The sequence below is a fragment of the Adelges cooleyi genome, unplaced genomic scaffold (genome assembly GCF_023614345.1).
Source record: "Adelges cooleyi isolate 19-005CV unplaced genomic scaffold, UGA_ACOO_1.1 ACOO_flye_CR_arks_rails_tigmint_CR_PRNA_306, whole genome shotgun sequence".
In the NCBI taxonomy this organism is placed as follows: Eukaryota; Metazoa; Arthropoda; class Insecta; order Hemiptera; family Adelgidae; genus Adelges; species Adelges cooleyi.
In genome coordinates, this window is record NW_026095977.1 from 1,608,552 (window position 1) to 1,631,365 (window position 22,814).

General features: G+C 27.2%; 1 long non-coding RNA gene across 1 annotated transcript; it reads right to left on the reverse strand.

Annotated features, from left to right (window-relative positions):
* Nucleotides 1-2,583: 2,583 nt before the first annotated feature.
* LOC126839597 (uncharacterized) lies at nt 2,584-21,625 on the reverse strand. Its single transcript, XR_007685922.1, has 4 exons — nt 21,588-21,625; nt 21,407-21,457; nt 20,879-20,950; nt 2,584-2,634 (listed from the first exon to the last, which is right to left on the reverse strand). It is a non-coding gene; the product is annotated as an uncharacterized LOC126839597 (long non-coding RNA).
* Nucleotides 21,626-22,814: the final 1,189 nt, after the last annotated feature.

The following is a 22,814-nucleotide window of genomic DNA, read 5'->3' on the forward strand; positions in this document are numbered from 1 at the left end:
CTACACCAGACAATCGATATTGTAGCAAACTGACCTCTAGACATTACGTTCCCTTTTAAAACATTACTTACTAAACCCTTAAGTAAGCTACACTGGATACTTGATTTTTATCCGTCTGATTTTATACATTCCTTTTAATCTAATTAATCTATGGTGCAAAAGGAACACCAGCTACTCTAATTTGTACAGGTGCATAGATCGTTTCTAATCTGACAGATAGCTAGACACACTACAGTTAATCAGTGAGCTTGGAAAATATTTTCTTAAACCTAGGTATGAATTCTGATTGCTAGATATGGGTAATTATAGCGACATAACTTTAAGACCGTGACGTAAGCAACACCAGATACTCGATGTTCAACGTATCATTCAAATTAAAAAAAAAAAAAAATTGTATATTAAGCAAGTAGCACACTCGCTTTATTTGTAGGACGTTTCTTATCTGGCAGATTGCTAGACTTACACTACAGTTAATCAGTACTTAGCTTGCAAAACGCTTTTTCGAAACTACATATGAATTCTGATTACTAGATAACTGTACCATGAATTATAACGGCATTACTTTAAAACGTAGTGCCCTGGCTCGACACCGTGGCAGCGTAGCCGGGCACCCCCCCTCGAGACCTGTGACCTCACCGAAGCTCTAGTATATACTTTATTTCTTTAATAACTCAGCAATTACACGGCTACTGTAATTCACACTTTAAAATCAATATCTATTCGAATTGTTACTAACGACGTACAGTTTTTTTGCTAAAACGTGCGGGTTTAAGATCAAAAACAACTTGTTTTTCATGATTTTAAATGCTTTTATATTGATCGAACAGTTGTGGTAACAGGTAAACATAAATTTTTTTTAATTTAAAGAAAAATAACTTAGGGTATACAGTATATAGTGTTCCAAGGACGATATTACGGACAATCATAAAATTGTGCTCACTAATTAAAAAAAAAATAAAGCCAACTTTCACCTACTTAAATTTTTGGAAAATGTCCGGATCGAGTGGAAATTTATAAGGAATATATATTTGTTATATTTGTTGTATCCCTAAAGTCTACAATATACCCATTTCCCACCCCACGCCTATTTAGATTATAAACAATGCTTCGATGCGAATTTCTGGATACTATTCTGATTTAGACTGCACTTGGTTTGGACTGTACTGGTTTAGCCTGTGCTGGTTTTTACTGTACTTGGCTATTTAGGGTATAATAATAGTACTATACATAAAGCGATTGTTGTAAGCAATCAGTGTGTTTGAAATGTTTAATACGTCACTGTTTTTATATAGTCAACATGTTGACTAGTTCCTAGTAGTAGTGATAATAAAACAGTAAATAGAAAAAAAAATTTATCACAAATACTTTGGCCTATATTTTAATATGTATGTTCACTCGCTTCGACTACGAAATGATTTTAATGTCATTTAATGATTTTAATGATATAAAATTGTTTTTATTCGAAATACATATGTATCCAACTCCTACCGCACATAACACACCCAGTGTACTTTGCTATTGTTGTTTTGTGTATATGGTTTTCAATTTTCTATTTTCTGCAAAAATATTATTCTGGTAGAATAAATATAAAAACACAATTACATGTAAATGAGCTGCGCTCTATTTGATGTATGAAATCCAAAAACTGATGCTAATGTCCTACATTATACTCGTTTCATTTAGAAAGTTTCACAATACATTATTCCAATAACATCCATATCAAAAAAAAAATATATAAAAAGTTAATTTTTGTATAGATTACATCATATTATCAATAAATATAAAGAAAATTTGACATAATTAACATTTGAATTTTTATATTATATAGTATTATGTACAGTGACACTATCTAAATGTTCGCGATATTTACTAAAAGGAATTCAATAAATCAAAGCACTATACATTTTTAAAGTTATTAATTGTGAATTCGTTATGTAATTAACTAAACATTACAATCAAATAAATTTGTTAACACGTTGAACGGAAATACAAATTATTTCAAATTAAATCGTTTATATTTCAATACTATTATTAATGTATGAACACTAAATAATTGTATAACACTAAAAATATAATTAAAATTCTTAAGAACAAATCAATGCGTTAGATATGAATACAATAGTTAACATTACTATACTTAACATATATTTCTATAGAATGAAAATAATACAGTGATACTATATAAATTGTCATAATATTTATTATACAGAATTAAAATAATTGAAGCAAAATGAAATTGTGATTCAAATTAATCGAATATACTGTAATAAACATAAGAAAAACGTTTGGATATAAATTTAAACAATTAATCCATAATATATTTTAATAACATAAATTAAATGTATAACACTAAAAAGACACTTAAATCTCTTATCAAAAAAAATCATATTAGATATAAATAAAATAGCTATAATTTTTGTAACTTATATTTCTATAGAATTAAATTTTTTTTTTTTAATCTGAGTAAAGATCAATGACGGTTCAGCATGCTGTATAAAAAAAAATAATAAAATATAACACAAAAAACTAAATGTATAATACACAATTTCTTATTCAATTAAAAAAAATGAATTAAATACATACAACTAATCTTAGTGCTTTCATAATAAGTTTATGTCAATCATTACTTTCTCTCTGAAAACAATAATCCTTATATAATAATCACTGGTTTTCAGCTACCCTATTGACCTTTTTTTTTATTAACGTAAAATAATAGCATTTTTCTATTTTATTTATTAATTTTAATAACGATGGTTTGACCAAAATTTAATTGAACAGTTATACCTACATCGTTGCTTGGATAATGGTATAATTATCCAACCATAGTAATTTTATAGAAATTTCTATATTTTATTAGGTGATTTTGCCCCCATGCTATAGTTATAAAATGTCTGGCAATTAATTGTATAAATAAAGTTTTAAGCCTAACAACAAATCATAATTGCATCATTTGTAGGTTAAGAACTAGAAAAAAATATCAACGTAAAGTTATTAGATTGAAAAACATCTTAAATTATGTTTACTAACCCCAATTTTAGGTAAACATGCTCTAACTTCTTGTTGTAAAATGAATTGATAGGGTTTTTTTACCAATATTTCAAGATCATAAAGTAAAAAATTATTGTAAGCTTTTTGTTTTAAGATTATTCTATTCATTGAATTTTTTAACAACAACTGTTGTGCAACGGACTGAGAAAAATATTTTTTCTCCGTCTCTTATGTCGGCCTACAATCAAATATTATACTAACAGTAATAATAGTGAAATAAATCCGAGTTAAAAATAAAAATGTAAGAATTATCATTAACGGATCGTATGAACTATGGTAATTTATATAATATTCAAAAAATCCAAATTATAATTCACACAAAAAAATTACAAAAAAACTACGAACGCAAACATACCGGAATTAGAACCTTTTGGTGTACTCCATACTTTAGATACTAGGCCTTCGAAACTGTGACCTTCACTATTTTCTGCATAAATAAGTGTTATTAATACAAAATATTAGATATTTTAACAATCAGTTCATAAAATATGACATAATGCACTGAACAGATGATTTGCCCTGTTTTTTATCATCTCCATAAAACAAATGGTTTTTATACAAAATAAAATGAAATAAATAATATAATTATACCTTATAAAACTTTGTTCAATTATCAATATTAACGTATTGTTAATTTTAACGTAAAAAATTAATACAAGTATATCTGTGAGTGGATGATGAAAACGCTCATCTTATCTTTCACATGGCCAATCAAACACAATCGAAATTATATTGAATTAAGAATAAATAATTAGTCTACTAAATTAACTTAGCTTTACTACTTGTATCGGTTTTAATTGATGAGGTTTATTTTTTTGAAAGTTTCGACAAGACAAGAGTTTTCTATAATTAAGTAAGCTAAAATAGTAACAGTATACATACTGATAGCTGCACTAATACGTTTCCTTTCTTCAGCATCTCTGTCCTCTAATCCTACATACAACAAATTGTATTTATACACAATAAAAGCAAAATAAGTAGATTACAATATCTGTATTACGTTAAAAACTAAAAACAAGAATTTTTCATAGTTAACCTAAAACAGTTACAGTATATCTACCGAAATAGCGAACATGGTCAGCGCTCGCAACTCCTGTGTACAAAAAAATTTTTTGATTTTATTTAATCATTAGCGGATCAGAATGGAAAACCTCGTTTAACTTTGTACAGTTAATTAATAGTATCTTATTTACATATTTTTTTTTTATAAATTAAACCAAAAATGTTTTTACCTTTGCCCGTATTGTACTTATTACTACTACTTCCTCCTGCATACAAAAAGTGTTATTTATATACATAATAAAGCGAAAAAAATAAATAAAGGTGGTATCTCATAAAATTTAATTCAAGTATCAGAATTAACACATTGTTTATTTTAACATAATGAAATAATACAAATTTATCGGAAAGAAGATGAAAAAGCTCATATTATCTCTCACGTCACATATCAAAGACAAATATTAATATTGCAGTATATCAATCTACTATGTAATATATGTATTGTTTAAATTGAAAAGCTTTATTTTTTCGAAAGTTTCGACTAGACAAGAATTATCCACAATTAACCAAGCAATAAACTGGGGCTTTCTTTATCGGCTGTAATACATTAAATACATTAACGCAATTAAATTATGCAAACAATTAAAACCAGAGTTTAAACCAAGTCTCTTTTAGTATTATCTATTACAGTATTATTTTAATATTTTTGAACAAGAGATTAATATGAAATTAGTTTTCCGTCTTATAAAATTAAAATTGTACAAATAAACTGCCTTTTGCAAAAATATACGAAACTTCATTGCTATCTTGTATAGTTTAAAACTAAAAACTTCAAAAACACTCACCGTGCATGGGTTTATTATCATTTTTGGCTGTATAAAAAAAAATTATTCATACAAAATAAAAAATGAAAAATAAAAAAATACATACTTTTTGGTAAAAGACAATCGGTTAATATTTTTACGGGTGAGTGACTCACACTTGGATCTGCATACACAAAATGTTATTTATTATACAATTTTCTTAATGCAAAATAATAGATATTTTAACAAGCAATTCCGAAAAAACTTTATTAATGAACAGATAATCCTCTCTTATTTTTATCGTGAAAACGCTTACCATTAATTATTAGCTTATACATTAAATACATGGATTTTAGTTAATATTGTAGTTATTAAATTAACAATAAAGTATAACTAATCAACAAAAAACAACAGTCTGTCGTACTGTAAGTACGACTGGTTAATGGAGAAGAAATATCTGATATATATATATATATATATATATGTAATATACAGGGTGTAATGTAAAGTTCTACCGAGCTTTAAACGAGACATTCAGGATGCTCTATGGGTACAATAAATGGTATTAATTTTTTTTTCAATTTTAAAATGATTTAAAATAGAAGTCGTATTTCATTTAACAATTTTCTTACAAAAAAAATAATTTCATATTTGAAATCGGGAGAAAAAATCTTGTTGAATTGATATGTAACACGATTTTTTGGTATCTGGCCAGACACACGTCTACAGGGTGGCCACTGAGCGACACATAATTTAATATAAAATTATTCTAAGACCTCGGAATTGATAATGATGTAAATATAATACCACATTCAAGTTTTAATAATTTTTTACTTATATATGTTTATACAATAATCATATTATATATATATATATATGTGTTATTTAATCATTTACGGATCGGAATTGAAAACCTCGTTTAACCCTAAACAGTTAATTGATAGTATTTTATTAATTACATATTTAGTTAGTAAATGAAATAAAAAATGTTTTTACCTTTGCCGTTGTCGGTTTTACCACCACTTCCTCCTGCATACAAAAATTGTTATTTATATACATAATTAAGCGAATTAAATAAATAAAATTGGTATCTCATAAAACTTAATTAAAATATCAGATTGAACATATTGTTAGTTTTAACATAAAGAATTGATACTAATTAATCGGTGGATGAAAACGATCATGTTATCTTACACGCCACATATCAGAGACAAGTACTAATATAGTTATTGATGTAGTTAACTAACAATAAATAAAAAGTCGACTAAATAAAGGTATAATAAACCTCATTTTTTACGTACTGGTAGGTGTCTAAATTTATTAACTTTGTTTTTTTAAAAAAGTCTCGACTAGACAAGAATTCTCCATAATAATTATCTTAACGTAATGTACGGCATGTTGACAATATATTTAGAGTACAAAAGAGTTTCGTCCACAGGTTTTTTATTCGACTAATAGATATAAGTTTAAATATCTTACAATATTATTTAAATGTTTATGAATTAATGATTAATATTAAATTACTTTCCTCTCTCATAAAGGTAAATTTTTATAAATAAACGGCCTTAATAAGTAGACGGATCGGGTTTTCCCCGATAAATTGTGTACCTACTGTAATCAAATACACGATTTAGTCGTTTAGTTAAGTTCTAACTTAAAAACTCGGTTTTTTTGTCAATTATTCAAATTTTGACTGCGGAGAAGTAAATTTTTTCAACTTTTACCCTCCTCAAAGTACCATCTAGATGAAATTTGCTATTTATAGAGTTGCTACTCGAAGGGATTGGTCCAGTATTAAAAAAGTTACAGTGTATACAGATAAAAAAAAAATTTGTATAATCTAAAAGTCAAATGTTGTACTTGAGCACAAAACTTAATAGTATCATTCTGCATAGATATACATAAAAATGTTTCAATGATTTGATACATTTTTTTGAAGATTTTAGAGTTTTTTTGTTGAAATGTACGCAATCTGCTAAAACACAGTTTTCCGTAAATTAAAGAAAGTTCTAACTACTGGCAAATTTTCTACTTAAAAATCTTAAAATTACGGCTGAAACCCCCAAAAAACAAAAAAGTAAATGTTGAGATTTTAATTTCAAATCGACGATCCGACTCAATACCAAGTAGATACATTTTGTGATTTATAGAGTTGCCAATCAAAAGAATCGGTCCAGTATTAAAAAAGTTACAATGTATACAGACACAAAAATAGGTCACATCATTGCAAAAACCAATAGCATCGCTGCTCCACATCGGAATTATAAAATAGATTTATCAATTTTAAAAACGTTCATTGCTTTGAATTGTACTCAATATTAAAATATTTATTATTGCGGTGACACCAAAAGTTCGTGGTAAATTTTCAACAAATCCGTGGTTTCATTTTAGGCCATTGCGATTTATAAATTATTTCAATTTATTGTTAGAAAAGTTTTTGTATATTTTCGCAAATCGGCGCACTTGATTTAAAAGTGACACCGAGTTCAAAAGTAAACGAATATTTAAAAATATGATTTGAAGTGTTGATTATCGAATTCTCGCCTAAGCGTTTACGCGAAAACACAATTTTTTTTAGCACAATTTTCATACCTGTTTGATATACAAATAATATTAAATGAGAAAAAAAACGTTATAAACATTACTACTACGTACTAGATGGTATGATAACAAAAACGAGTAAACGTTTTCAAAATTTTACCCAAAAACGTATAGCTGTAATTACAATTGTATGACCAAAGTGTGAGTCTGAGTTTAATGTTTTTCTTATATTTTTCGATAAATATTATTTTGACACCACACGACTGACAATATTCTTTATTGTCAACACGATGACTATGATTGCACTACTCTTACTTAAGATGGATATGTGATTTAATAAAATATAAAACCAAAATTTTGTATCATTCGTTGTCCTGCTTTGATCTACAAAAAAAAAAAAACTTTAAATCGAATTACAGAATTAAAAAACAAAAAAGTAAACGTCCTATTCATAAACCTATTCATGAATACACTACGCTGGTGGTTTATGTTGTTTGTTAGACCTATCTTCAGACTAATTATCAATTCTTAAATCTTAAATATGCGCCAAAAATATTTCAACCTTCCTCGCATGGGGTTGGGGGGTTGTCAAAATTTCGGGTTTTCCATGTGCAATTTTGTTGATAGCACATTTTATATTGAAAATGCTAAGGTTATAAAAAATCGAAAATATTTTCAAAAAAACATATAATTTCGGCACTTGTGCACACACATGAAAATGTCTGAGTACATTTATTTTTCCTTCGATAAATATTCATACATTTTAGGCAGAAAAAAACGTCGATCTAACGACAAAAACAATGTATAAAATAGTCAATGTTTGAATTTCAAATTTTTTTTTTCTTTTGCACATCTTACTTTTTACACGTTGAAAATCCATAAGTCATCAAGAAACATAAGTCTTAAAATTACGGCTAAAACACAAAAAACTTTGCACCCCTAAAAAAGTAGCAGTCTATACAGACAAAAAAAAAACTACACCATAATGCAAATATATTTCAGATACCAGCTGTTGACTGTTGATTCACCCTTACTCATTGCAACCTACAAACCTACTACCGTAACATCGTAATTCCCCCCTTTAGTTTGGGTTTTCCCTAAAAAACAAAGCTTCACTACAGATTTATAAGTAAATTTTATATGTCCCAATCTAGAAAAAAACTTATGGTATACTACGTAAACACAACTTTTTTTTTTTATTAAGTAAAAACTTTACTATAGCTATAATCGATCTCGATTAAGTCTTTTCATATTCTTCTAAACGCCAGTAGTTAGAACCGCGTGTCTTAAAAATGTACTGAGTTATACTAATTAAAAAAAAAACAGTACATGTTGGAAAATCAATTTATAAAAACTATCACTGTGTCTTGGATCAGGATGTGTGATGAAGTTTTTTGCGGTTTGACAATCAAACGAAGCAAACACTGTTAGTTTTAAAATGTCGATAGTGTTTTAAAAAAGTATTTGAACACCGAAAATGGTAATAAAATTAAATAGGATTAAAGGAAAGATAAACGGAAGAAGTTAAGACGAAAACAATTGCTGGTTGATAAAATAATTTTCATAAAAAAAGGCGTAAAATTGTTAATGTGACATTGCCGCCGATAGCATATTTTATTTAGTAGATATATGAAATAGGTATTGATAAAAGCACTGTGAAGGCAACAATGTACTTAAAATTAGCCTACAATTATTGCATACAATTAGTACGAATCATGTTTATGAGGAAATTCAATTTAAAGATTAAACCCGCTCCCAAATGATTAATTTTAATACTTTGCAATTATTTTCGCCACCAGATGCTTGTTGTTTTAATTATAAGCTACTTAGTTAAATCTCAGCCAGACACCAGAATTTTAGGTGATAGCTATTTATGCCCACTCCGCCTTTACCCAAATGACGGTACTAGTTATCATAAAATTTCAATTATAACTTAATATTATATTAATGTAGCGAGTGAGCATGTTATAGAAAATTGGCAAATCAAATTTAACCAGTATGACGATAATAAGGATAGTAAGGGTTTTTCAGAAACCGTTATTCGAAGTCAATAGGTATCCATATTAGATATTATATTTAATTCTTGTTAAAGCGACACAATAATGTTCTGCGTTCATATCGTTGTACATTCAGTTGACATAAATATTTTCTGGAGATGATCAAATTATATTTAAAAAATTTAATAAATTGTAACCGCTAATTACAATTTTTAATTTTTTTGCATTTTTCCATAATTTTGAATTTTTTTACTTATTTTCTTTACCTTTTTTTTATGTATTAAATTACAATAAAGAGAGCTTTTTAATGATTTACTGTTACAACTTTTAGTAAGTTACATAAAAAAAAAAATGTAGGTACTACATTTCACAAATTGCCTATAATATATATTTTGTTCCAAGACGCATAAATTTGTATTTGTGTATCGTCAGCCGTAGCAGCTGAATCCAAAAAAAAAAGAACTCACATCATAAGTATATTTTAACAACTGACAACTAAGGCCACCGTTTTTTCGACTGTTTATGACAAATTTCAATATTTTACATAATTATCGTTACTTTTAGTAGTTAGCATAAAAAAATAATCACATTATCAATTTCAAAAGATTGCTCTGTATTTTCGGCAAAATATTCTTTATTTAAAAATAAAATCAAGCGTATAAGTTTAAAAAGTCCACCTTTTTTAGACCCACAGAAAAAGTACTAAACGTTTTCAGCCGTTATTTGGCTACATTCGTTTACTTTGACTACTTTTTGCTCATCGATAATGAAAACAAAATAATATATCGTTGTAAAACATACACCTTACAATGATGTACAAGTACCTTAAAATTTGCTACTAAAACCTGTAATTCTTGTAGTTTTGGTAATTGGAGACACTTCAGTTTGTGTAAATAAACGTTTTCAAAAAACATTTAGCGTGTTATCATTAATGTATCACCCTGTATATAAATATATACAACAGGCTTTTGCGAGATTCCGTTGATCAGTGGACTTATTGGTTCGTCTTGACCTAAAATGAGGTCCCTAATTTTTATAACATGGATATGTCATTGGGCTGGGGGTCAATTGGAAAATGTGTGCGAACGCTGAACGTTACCGACTATATATATATATATATAGATTATTTATATATAGATATCGCATTTTCAATTGTAATTTTGTATTTATTGAGTTTGGCTAACGTGTGGGAACAACTGACGGTGGATTTCTTATTCAAATAATTGGTGATCAATAGCATTCTTTAAATTTAATTAGATTAAATTGTTCAAACAAGGGGTATTATCATCATATTTTTAATGAACTCCGTGGTGTAAAGAATGAATTAACAAAAAATACATAAGACATTTTTACCAGATTACCCAATCAAAAAAAAATTTAGTAATTTTTGGAAACTCTTATTGGAGTTCATTATATATGATTAGAAATTACAGTCTGGCCAATAATATGATATCGCTAGTTTAATGTATCAGTTGAATGAATCTGAAAGAAGTTTCACTTCATCCGTGCGTACTGGTTTTTTTTATTAAATTATTGTTTACTGAAATCTTGCCAAAGCGTTTACTCGAAAACAAAATTCTTTTATTTTAGAAAAAGACTAGTGTGATTCGATGTGCGTTTAAATTTTGCACTGTTTGCATAAATGAAATACAGTGCTCGTTTGTGTAAAAAATATTATACAAAGCCAAAAGGCTGTGTCTATTTTTTAGATACCTACCCATGTTAAACTTGCATTATAATAACGGTGTACGACAAATACTCATGGCCTTTAGAATTTCAAGGCCAACATGACTTGTTGACGATTTTTTTAAAGTTATGATAAAACCACCTAAGTGAATAATTTTTTATTTTTTACCATACAATGTCATATTTCAAGGTCATTGTGATTTTTCCGCCCTTGGGTAACAGGATTTAAGGAGGGGTGATTTTGGAATCTCTTATAGCAACCTGTATATTAATTTAGTTATGCTTGTTAAGCTATTTTTTTGGTAAAAGATAATTTGACTGGACTTTGAAGTTTATAACGTCAATCAAAAGATCCGTAGCCTTTTGAAATATTTTTTTAAAAAATGAGATCTCTACAATAACCGTAAAGCATTTGAAAGACTTTAAATCAGTTAGTTAGATAACCTCTTCATGCATGTAGGTATCATATGATACCATAACATAATACATGTATGATAAACTACATAATATGTTTTTTTGGTCCGTAGATGCATAAAAGTATCACTTGTGTACATTTGATAAGAATCATATCACTTTATTTGTTACTAGGTTTATATATAAGAAATAAAACAAATCCAAATGTGATAAACTCCGATAGTGATAAAGTACACATTTTACCGGTGGAACTAATGATTTTTCATTATTATACATTAAAATTACAATTTAGAAAAATTATGTACAACACATAATATGTTATAGGGAAGTGTTTTTTATTAAGTTTTGGTTCTTTAGTAGTTTAGGAGTTGTATAATTTACGTAAATATACAAGGTATCAAACGATACCACCGTGCAAAAAAGGTACCTATTACTGTGTTACAACTTTTTTTCTAAAAATTTATTTTTTAAAATTTTGTTTTAGTATATAATTATGAATAATTTACAAGATGAAGAAATTGAATGTTTCTTGGATTTTGATATACCCTCCGGCTCAGAAGTTAGTTTTTGTGATAGTGATGACAATGACAGTGATATTGATGTTGAAAATGAAAAAAACAAAAATAGTTATGACCAATTTAGTATCGAAAAATTGAATCTAGCTTATCATGACATTAGTGACTTTTTAGGCAATATAAATGATGATATAAGGTTTGTGAATGATGATAGTATAAGTGATGGTATTGATGGTATTATTATAACTGTTGATAAACAAAATAATTGCAATATATCTGACATTGAAACGATGGCAAAACAACCTGTAGTAACTAAGGTCCATCTACATCAGCAGGACCATCTGGGTTTAAGTAGTTTCAAACAATATGTTAATACCTCTGTTATTAATAATATATTTTATTATTAATTATTTAAATTTAAAATAAAATTTTCTTGTAGACTATATAAAACGCGAGTAGCATGTTTATTATTTATTTTATAACTGTGTTCATAATATGAACATTCTTAATGTTTTTATGTGAAATAAGAGCAAATCTTGAAAAGTTAAAATAAATTATATTTGTTGCAGACTTGCATAGGAGTATCATTTGATGCCGGGGTCGTTACCCTCGGTAACAAAGTAAGGGTTGACCGTGGAATTTTTTTATTATTTTTTTCAGTCTTTTCAGCCGAATATCCGTATAAATTAATTTTTTCTTTTAAATTTAAAAATTCTGTGCATGAAGAGGATAAATTGGGTTATTGTAATTTTTATATAAATATCCACTGTTGAATTAATAGGTTTCGGTTGACTGTCGGTTTGTCGTTAGCTTCGTTTTTAATAATTGTTTATGACTAATTTTTTTTCTCCTTTTAATTTACTAAAATATAAAATTATTTAAATAAAATATTAAAAAAAAAAATGTACATCGTATAATATATTTTTTTAAATTCCATTAAAATCTTAAAACCGTACAACCGCTGAAGGAAAAAATAGGACAGTTGTTTAGTAATAGTTTTATTTATTCCGACCAACGGCTGCGTCTAATGAAGTCATATGATAATTATTATATTGTTTTTCATTTTTATGGCGACTAAATAATTTATGTTTTTTTTTCAAATAAATTGACAACTTTGGCAATGATTTCTTCATGACCTTTTCAACACAACCGCGGTTCTAAAAGATCATCAATGCTTATGGGTTTTTCGGAAACGTTTGAAATATATTCGGCAATACGAGAAAAACCACCAATATAACATTTTTCTAAATTTTTCAATATTTAGTGTTACGTATCAGCAGTTTATATAAATATATATGGTGAAGATTGTGCACCATACGAGGATTTAACTTTAAAAATCGAATAAAATATTAACAACGTAGGTACTATCATTATCAATGCTATCAAAAGTGTCTTTAAACACAAGTTCTAGTATAAGATTGATGATAACAAAATCGACAAAACTATATTGAACAAAATTGTTGATTTTTTTTATCGAAAAAATAATTCCAGGAACGAAACGGCTAACATAATAAGAATTGTCAATTTTTACAAAAAAATGTGATTAGTAGTATTGTAGTTTTTTTTAATTGGAGGTAAATTGTTATCTGCCTCGTTTGAGGCAGTGTAAACAAATGAAAAAACCAACCTTTTTTTTTTGTAACAAATTTATTTTTGATGCTTGTGTTTGAATGCATTGTAGGACATTATTGTAATAATAACTGTGGTGAGTATCTATTTTTTTTTTTTAATTTACATACAGTTTATGTATTGCGTTTTCCTAAATCGGAAATGCTTTAATATTGTATTGTTGTTTTTTTTTATCAAAACCAAGCTGTTTTTCACAGCAACTGTTGTAATGTAAACAAATGATAAGTCCTATGGGTACCACAAACTTTGAATATTATAAGAATCTTCGTATTTTACAAAAACAATTTGTATGGTTTTTTTTTTTTTTATCGAAAACGCGGTGTTTTTCTTACAAATTCTGTTTTGCAGTTGTAATTGTATTTATAAGTTTGTATTTGTATGTTTTTACGTATTACACTTAAAAGGCATTATTAGATAAAATGTTTTTTTTTTTGCGCTAGCAATCCTTTTTTTAAGACTTAATACAATATTTTCCTATTATATTTTCTTATTATATATAAGAATCGTATACTTATAACTTTTAACTACTTAAGAACATGGTTTACATAGTTTTGACTCTAAAAAAGCAAAAAAAGATCATACACTTGATATGATGAACAACCACAGCGAATATAATATTGGCGTTATGATATTTTAGCATTTTTTTTTGGGGGGTTTTTGACTACAACATAAAATATAATATTTAATAATTTATCTAATGCAGCGCATTAGAGTAGGAGCATATTGGGTTAGGGGTACCGGGTGGTTACAGCCGATACAGCAGATTTTCAAGCAATATGATTGTTTAAGTGATAAAATCAATTTCAAAATAACGCTTGTCTAACGGACACAGCTATTCTCTTGTGCCGCCTGACAGCTGAAGTATCCTCTGCACTACGTAATGCCTTTAATTATTTTTATTATTTCAATATTTCTAAAAAAAAAAGTAGGTATTAGTTGGGTAAAACCAATACTGACTCTTTTTTTCTCTCTTTAAAATTAGCTTAGTTTCCGTTGAGCATTCATTTTTTGATACTTTTATCATTTTCTATTTATTATTATTATGCATACATTCTAATGTTTACTGTAATTAACTAATGTACATATTTCATATTTCACTGGGCCTTGGCCTGTATTGTATTATTCAAATAAAATAAAATATAATATCATGAGTTATGATAAACAAACAATCCACCGGGGGTCGGACATCGTTTTAAGAATTTTTTCTTCGTTTAATGTGTTATGGATACATATGAGTTCTAACTACTGACAAATATTCAATTTAAAGTTCCTATAATTACAGCTTAAAAATCCGAAAAATAAAAAGGGGGGGGGGGAAATGGGTATAATTTAAATTTGAGACTTCTGACGTGTGAGGGCATAGCAAATAAATAGGTTTTATAAATTTCAATCCGGTTTGACTCTTTTTCATGAAATTATAGCCAGTAAAAGTTCGAACTTTAAAACTAGTATGGTATTTTTTTTTTCAAATTTAACAGCGTAGAAGTAAACTTTTACAATTTTGCAACTCTGCTTTGCATTAAAAGCTAAAATAAATAAAATTGTAATGAGGCTAAACCTGACACAAGCGGGCTCAAAATACAATATTTTACTTATATTTTGAGAGGAGGTTATAACAGGATAGATGGGGGGGAGTGTTTTGTGATTAAAGAGATTGCATGACAATAAATGTCTAACGTGCTGAGAATAAACAATTGAATGAATTAGTCTAGAGTGAAAACTTAACTGTTCGAAATTGAATTGTTCCCGTACATTTTATAGTAGAAGAAAACTGTCGTGGAAAATTGTAATATATATATATATATTATTTATTGCAATGCTCACAAATATAATTGAGACTAGTATAAAACCAAATAAATACTATATTTCTTTAATAGTTCAGAAATTTCACGGCTGCTGTAATGCACACTTTAAAATAAATATCTTTTCGAATTGTAACTTTAACGTCGTACAATATGTTTGCTTAAACGTGCGGTTTTTAGATAAAAAACAACTTCTTTTTCATGATTTTAAATGTTTTTATATTAATCGAACAGTTGTGGTAACGGGTAAACATATTATTTTTTAATTTACAAATTTTAACAAAAAATAACTTATGGCATACAGTATATAGTGTTCCAAGAACGACATTACGGACAATCATAAAATGTTGCTCACTAATTAAAAAAAATAAAGCCAACTTTAACCTACTAAAATTTTTAGAAAATGTCCTGATTGAGTGGAAATTTATAAAGAATATATATTTGTACACCCACTTCCCACCCCCACGCCTATTTAGATTATAAACAACGCTTCGATGCGAATCTGTGGATACTATGCTGTTTTAGACTGCATTTGGTTTGGACTGTACTGGTTTAGCATGTGCTGGTCTTTGCTGTACTTGGCTTTTTAGGATAGAATAATAGTACTATAAATAATATTATTTTTGAAAATATTATTCTGATAGAATAAATATAAATACACAATTACACGTAAACGAGCTGCGCTCTACTCTATGTATGAAATCCAAAAGCTGACGCTAATGTCCTACATTATACTCGTTTCATTTAGAAAGTTTCACAATACATTATTCCAATAACATCCATATAAAAAAATATGTATATATTAAATATAAATTAAATTAATTTGTTAAAGATAATATCATATTAGCAATAAATATAAAGAACATTTTAAATAATTGTTTTGAATGAAGAATTGGTATAATATATTGTATAATTTACAGTGACATAATTTAATAAATCAAGCACAATGCATTTCTATATTTATAATAATATTATATTATAATGTGTATTTGTTATGTAATTAATGAAATATAACAATCAATGAAGTTATAATTTTTGACCACACACCAAAAATATATATAATATATAATATTATGGTATGTTTCTAAAGGATTATATACACAAAATACGGTAACCTTAAAATAGTATGTTAACATATAAAAAGAAAAAAAATCTACTGCCTTTATGATATCTGACCGAGCGCAAGTGACCTACATCAGTCGATCCCCAAACATGCATATTACAAAAAATAAACTTTAATCTATTATTAATGTAAATGTCAAGATCTCTCATACATATGGATAACAATCTAACAGGCTTGTGTCCCTATATAATATTTGTTGGTAAACAAACAAACAGACATCGGCAGTTGATCACTAAAGAAAAAAGAACATGAATAACCCTGCAATGGAAATTTAGATATTACTCTCTTGTGTTATCCTTTATATGTCGGCATCAAACGAGTTTAAGTGTTATTCTGGCCTTAAAATACTGTTTGTATAAACATTGTTATTATTAGTTATAATTTGTAAATTTAATAAAAAATTAATTTTTTCCCATTTCCACAATAATATTGAACAGTATGAACAATATAAAAACATTTGAAATATGAAATCAAGGTGTTTTCTTTAAACCACATGTTATGTTAGGTAATCATGTCAATTTTTATCACCTTAGCCGCAACAGTAATATATTATTATAATGTTGATTTTAAATATTTAAATAGAGAATGAAGGATTAAAAAAAAAACCAAACACTAATAATTACCCAACGACATTTCCATGATGATGGCAGCCATAAAAAAAATAGTGATGTTTTTCATCTTGTTATAATGAACGAATAAATGCTTCTTATTCTGAAAAACACGGTTGGGTTGTACAATGGGCAACTTGATGACTTATACAGAAAACTTCATATGACCGTCGTATGCATTATTTAGCAACTTCGTAGAAAGTAGAAACGGTTTGACGCAAATGGCGGTATTGTTTTTGGAAATCGTGTTTTCTTCGAAAATAAAAAAATGACACATGACAGTCAAACACTGACAAAGTAAACAGCTCGTCGGCAATAGGTAACAAATTTCGGTTAACGTTGAGACTGATACTTGCCATTCCGGCAAAGTGATAGGGGCCCCAAATCATAACAAAGCAAACATTCTTAGTATTAGAACGGATAAGACTAGAGCGCCATTTATCGATGACACAGTGACACCACGTCTTAAGTCTAAATATCCCCCCATTAGAATAAGTAACAATATATTTCAGTAACGCTAATTTTGTCATGGTTGGCCAGGTGGAGGCAGCCGTGGACGGAAATAAGGAAAGAGAACTAACCTCATCACGAGTATGGTAACCCCTGATCAGGCACCCACAGGTCTTCGTCTACCACAAAAGGCAGGAGAGATATCTTTATATTTTTCCAAACACAATCATATGATTAGTTTTGTTGTTCACTATTCTCAGTATTTTAATATCACTCGATGATATTTATTATTGTCTCTTTTTTATGCATTTATTTTATACACATTGATAAAGTACACTGTTAGAATTTTACTCATGTTATGTTGGTTGTTCAAATTCTGATATAAACATTTATTGATATAAAAAAAAAACGTTAAGAGACTTATAGTTATATATTATAGAAATTAATATTTAAACCTTTTAAAGTTACTTAAAAACAAATTATAACGTTATAAGAAACTCTATGATGCTGTTACTACCGTCTGATGGATCCAAAATTATGTTTAAGTATGATTTATCAACAAAGGACGATATTACGGATAATCAAAAATTGTATTCCCTAATAAAAACACATGTCTCTAGTCAGCCATCATTTGGTCGTAGTTGTGTCTTTGTTAATTCGTGTTCACATGTATGGCAGTGTAGCAGTGTTCTTTGTTCTTGTTACATTTGTCACGTGGTTTATTATAAAGTGTAACTGTACACCTAAACGTTTAGGTTTCGTTTTACGTTTATAATACTAAGCTAGATTTATGGTGGCTACTTGTATAAATTCTAGCTTCACTAATTTATTAATTAAATTACACTATATTATTTATGACTAATTTAATTACTATCGTGGTTTCAACCAATCAAAGTAGTGGTATCTACATTGCGGCCAAGTCTGTTTTATGCCTCATTCAGAAAGGCCATAATTCATTCAGAAACTGGCCAAGTATTAAGCAATACAAATAAAAGAGCAGTGTTGCTCATGAAAGTAGGAGTGAAGTGTGGTTACGATCTAAAGAAATAGCAGACTTAGATATCACTATTTTGATAAGCTGACATTTTTGGGAGGGGGTCTGGAACTTGACCTTTTTTCACTGTTATGTTTTTGTTGGGGTAGTACTATACATGAAGCGATTGTTGTAAGCAATTGGTGTGTTTACAATGGTTAACACGTCATTGTTTTTATATAGTTAACATGTTGACTAGTTCTTAGTAGTAGTGATAATAAAACAGTAAATAGAAAACAAAATTATAATATTTTGGCCTATATTTTGATATGTATGTTATATGTTTCACTCTCTTCGACTACGAAATTATTATAATATCATCATCTATATAAAATTGTTTTTATTCGAATTACATTTGTATCCAAGTCCTAATTTACTCAGTGTACTTTGCTATGGTTGTTTTGTGCATATGATTTTCATGCTTCTATACTTTTTTGTCTGCAAAAATATTATTCTGGTAGAATAAATATAAAAACACAATTACACGTAAACGAGCTGCGCTCTACTTTATGTATGAAATCCAAAAACTATGGCTAATATCCTACATTATACTCGTTTCATTTAGAAAGTTTCACAATACATTATTCCAATAACATCCACATCAAAAAATATATAAATATATATATTAAGTTAATTTTTTTTTACATTACATCATATTACCAATAATTCTACAGAACATTTGAAATAATTATTTAGAATGAAGAATGGGTATATTATATTATAGTATTATGTACAGTGACACTATCTAAATGTTCGCGATATTTACTAAAAGGAATTCAATAAATCAAAGCACTATACATTTTTAAAGTTATTAATTGTGAATTCGTTATGTAATTAACTAAACATTACAATCAAATACATTTTTTTAAAACGTTGTACGAAAATACAAATTAATTCAAATTTAATCGTTTATATTTCAATACTATTATTAGTGTATGAATACTAAATAATTGTATAACACTAAAAATATAATTAAAATTTTTAACAACAAATCAATGCGTTAGATATGAATACAATAGTTAACATTACTATACTTAACATATATTTCTATAGAATGAAAATAATACAGTGATACTATATAAATTGTCATAATATTTATTATACAGAATTAAATTAATTGAAGCAAAATGAAATTGTGATTCAAATTTAATCGAATAATATATTTTAATAACATAAATTAAATGTATAACACTAAAAAGACACTTTAATCTCTTATCAAACAAAATCATATTAGATATAAATAAAATAGCTATAAGTTTTTTAACTTATATTTCTATAGAATTAAAATTTTTTTTTTTAATCTGAGTAAAGATCAATGACGGTTCAGCATGCTGAAAAAAAAAAATATAACACAAAAAACTAAATGTATAATACACAATTTCTTATTCAATTAAAAAAAATGAATTAAATACATACAACTAATCTTGGTGCTTTCATAATAAGTTTTGTCAATCATTACTTTCTCTCTGAAAACAAAAATCCTTATATAATATCACTGGTTTTAGCTACCCTATTGACCTTTTTTTTATTAACGCAAAATAATAGCATTTTTCTATTTTATTTATTAATTTTAATAACGATGGTTTGACCAAAATTTAATTGAACAGTTATACCTACACCGTTGCTTGGATAATGGTATAATTATCCAACCATAGTAATTTTATAGAAATTTCTATATTTTATTAGGTGATTTTGTCCCCATGCTATAGATAAAAAATGTCTGGCAATTAATTGTATATATATAGTTTTAAGCCTAACAACAAATCTTAATTACATCATTTGTAGGTTAAAAACTAGAAAAAAATATCAACGTAACGTTATTAGATTTAAAAACATCTTTAAATATGTTTACTACCCCCAATTTTAGGTAAATATGCTCTAACTTCTTGTTGTAAAATGAATTGATAGGGGTTTTTTCCAATATTCCACGATCATGATGTAAAAAATTATTGTAATTTTTTTATTTTAAGATTATTCTATTCATTGAATTTTTAAACAACAACTGTTGTGCAACGGACTGAGAAAAATATTTTTTCTCCGTCTCTTATGTCGGCCTACAATCAAATATTATCTAACAGTAATAATAGTGAAATAAATCCGAGTTAAAAATAATAATGTAAGAATTATCATTAACGGATCGTATGAACTATGGTTATTTATATAATATTCAAAAAATCCAAATTCTAATTCACACAAAAAAATTACAAAAAAACTACGAACGCAAACATACCGGAATTAGAACCTTTTGGTGTACTCCATACTTTAGATACTAGGCCATCGAAACTTTGACCTTCACTATTTTCTGCATAAAGTAAGTTTTATTAATACAAAATATTAGATATTTTAACAATCAGTTCATAAAATATGACATAATGCACTGAACAGATGATTTGCCCTGTTTTTTATCATCTCCATAAAACAAATGGTTTTTATACATAATAAAATGAAATAAATAATATAATTATACCTTATAAAACTTAGTTCAATTATCAGTATTATTATGTTGTTAATTTTAACTTAATAATTAATTCAAGTTTATCTGTGAGTGGATGATGAAAACGCTCATCTTATTTTCACGTGGCCAATCAAACACAATCGAAATTATATTAAATTAAGAATAAATAATTAGTCTACTAAATTAACTTAACTTCACTACTTGTTATTGTTGTGATTTATGAGATTTATTTTATGAAAGTTTCGACAAGACAAGAGTTTTCTATAATTAAGTAAGCTAAAATAGTAACAGTATATAACATACTGATAGTTTCACCAATACGTTTCCTTTCTTCAGCATCTTTGTCCTCTAATCCTACATACAAAAAATTGTATTTATACAAAATAAAAGCAAAATAAGTAGATTACAATATTTTTATTACGTTAAAAAACAAACAACTATAGAATCTTCTATAGTTAACCTAAAAAAGTTACAGTATATCTACCGAAAAAGCGAGCATTGTCATCGACCGCAACTCCTGTGTACAAAAAATGTTTCTATTTTATTTAATCATTAACGGATCGGAATTGAAAACCTCGTTTAGCATCAAACAGTTAATTAATTGTATTTTATTTACATATTTTTTTTATAAATTAAACGAAAAAGGTTCTTACCTTGGCCCCTATTGTCATTATAACCACTACTTCCTCCTGCATACAAAAAGTGTTATTTATATACATAATAAAGCGAAATAAATAAATAAATGTGGTATCTCATACAATTTAATTCAAGTATTAGAATTAACACATTGTTTATTTTAACATAATGAATTAATACAAATATATCCGAGAGGAAAAGATGAAAAAGCTCATATTGTCTCTCACGTCGCATATCGAAGACAAATATTATTATAGCAATATATTAATCTACTATGTAATGTATGTATTGTTTAAATTGAAAAGCTTAATTTTTTTGAAAATTTCGACTAGACAATAATTGTCCCCAATTAACTAAGCTAAACTAGTTAAAATTACCAAAGAACTGAGATGGACACACATGTATAGCGCAAATGTATTTATTGTACAAAATGTTGACAATATATTTGATGTACAAAAACGATTTTTACATTAGCTAAAATACGTTAAATATTTTACTGTATTATTTTAATGTTTATGAATTAAAGGTTAAAAATGAAAGTCGTTTTTCGCCTATTAAAAGTACATTTTTATTAATAAACTGCCTTTTACAAAAATATAGGAAACTTCAATGCTATCTTGAATAGGTTAAAACTAAATGTATGAATTACCTTCAACGTTGGTGCTTTCATTATCGGCTGTAATACATTAAATACATTAACGCAATTAAATCATGCAAACAATTATTAAAATCAGAGTTTAAACCAAGTTTCTTTTAGTATTATCGATTACAGAATTTTTTTAATATTTTTGGACAAGAGATTAATATGAAATTAGTTTTCCGTCTTATAAAATTAAAATTGTACAAATAAACACCCTTTTGCAAAAATATAAGAAACTTCATTGCTATCTTGTATAGTTTAAAACTAAAAACTTCAAAAACACTCATCGTGCATGGATTTATTTTCATCTTTGGCTGTATAAAAAAAAATAATTCATACAAAATAAAAAAAAAATAAAAAAATACTTACTTTTTGGTGAAAGACAACCTGTTAAAATTTTTATGGGCGAGAGACCCCCACTTAGATCTGCATACA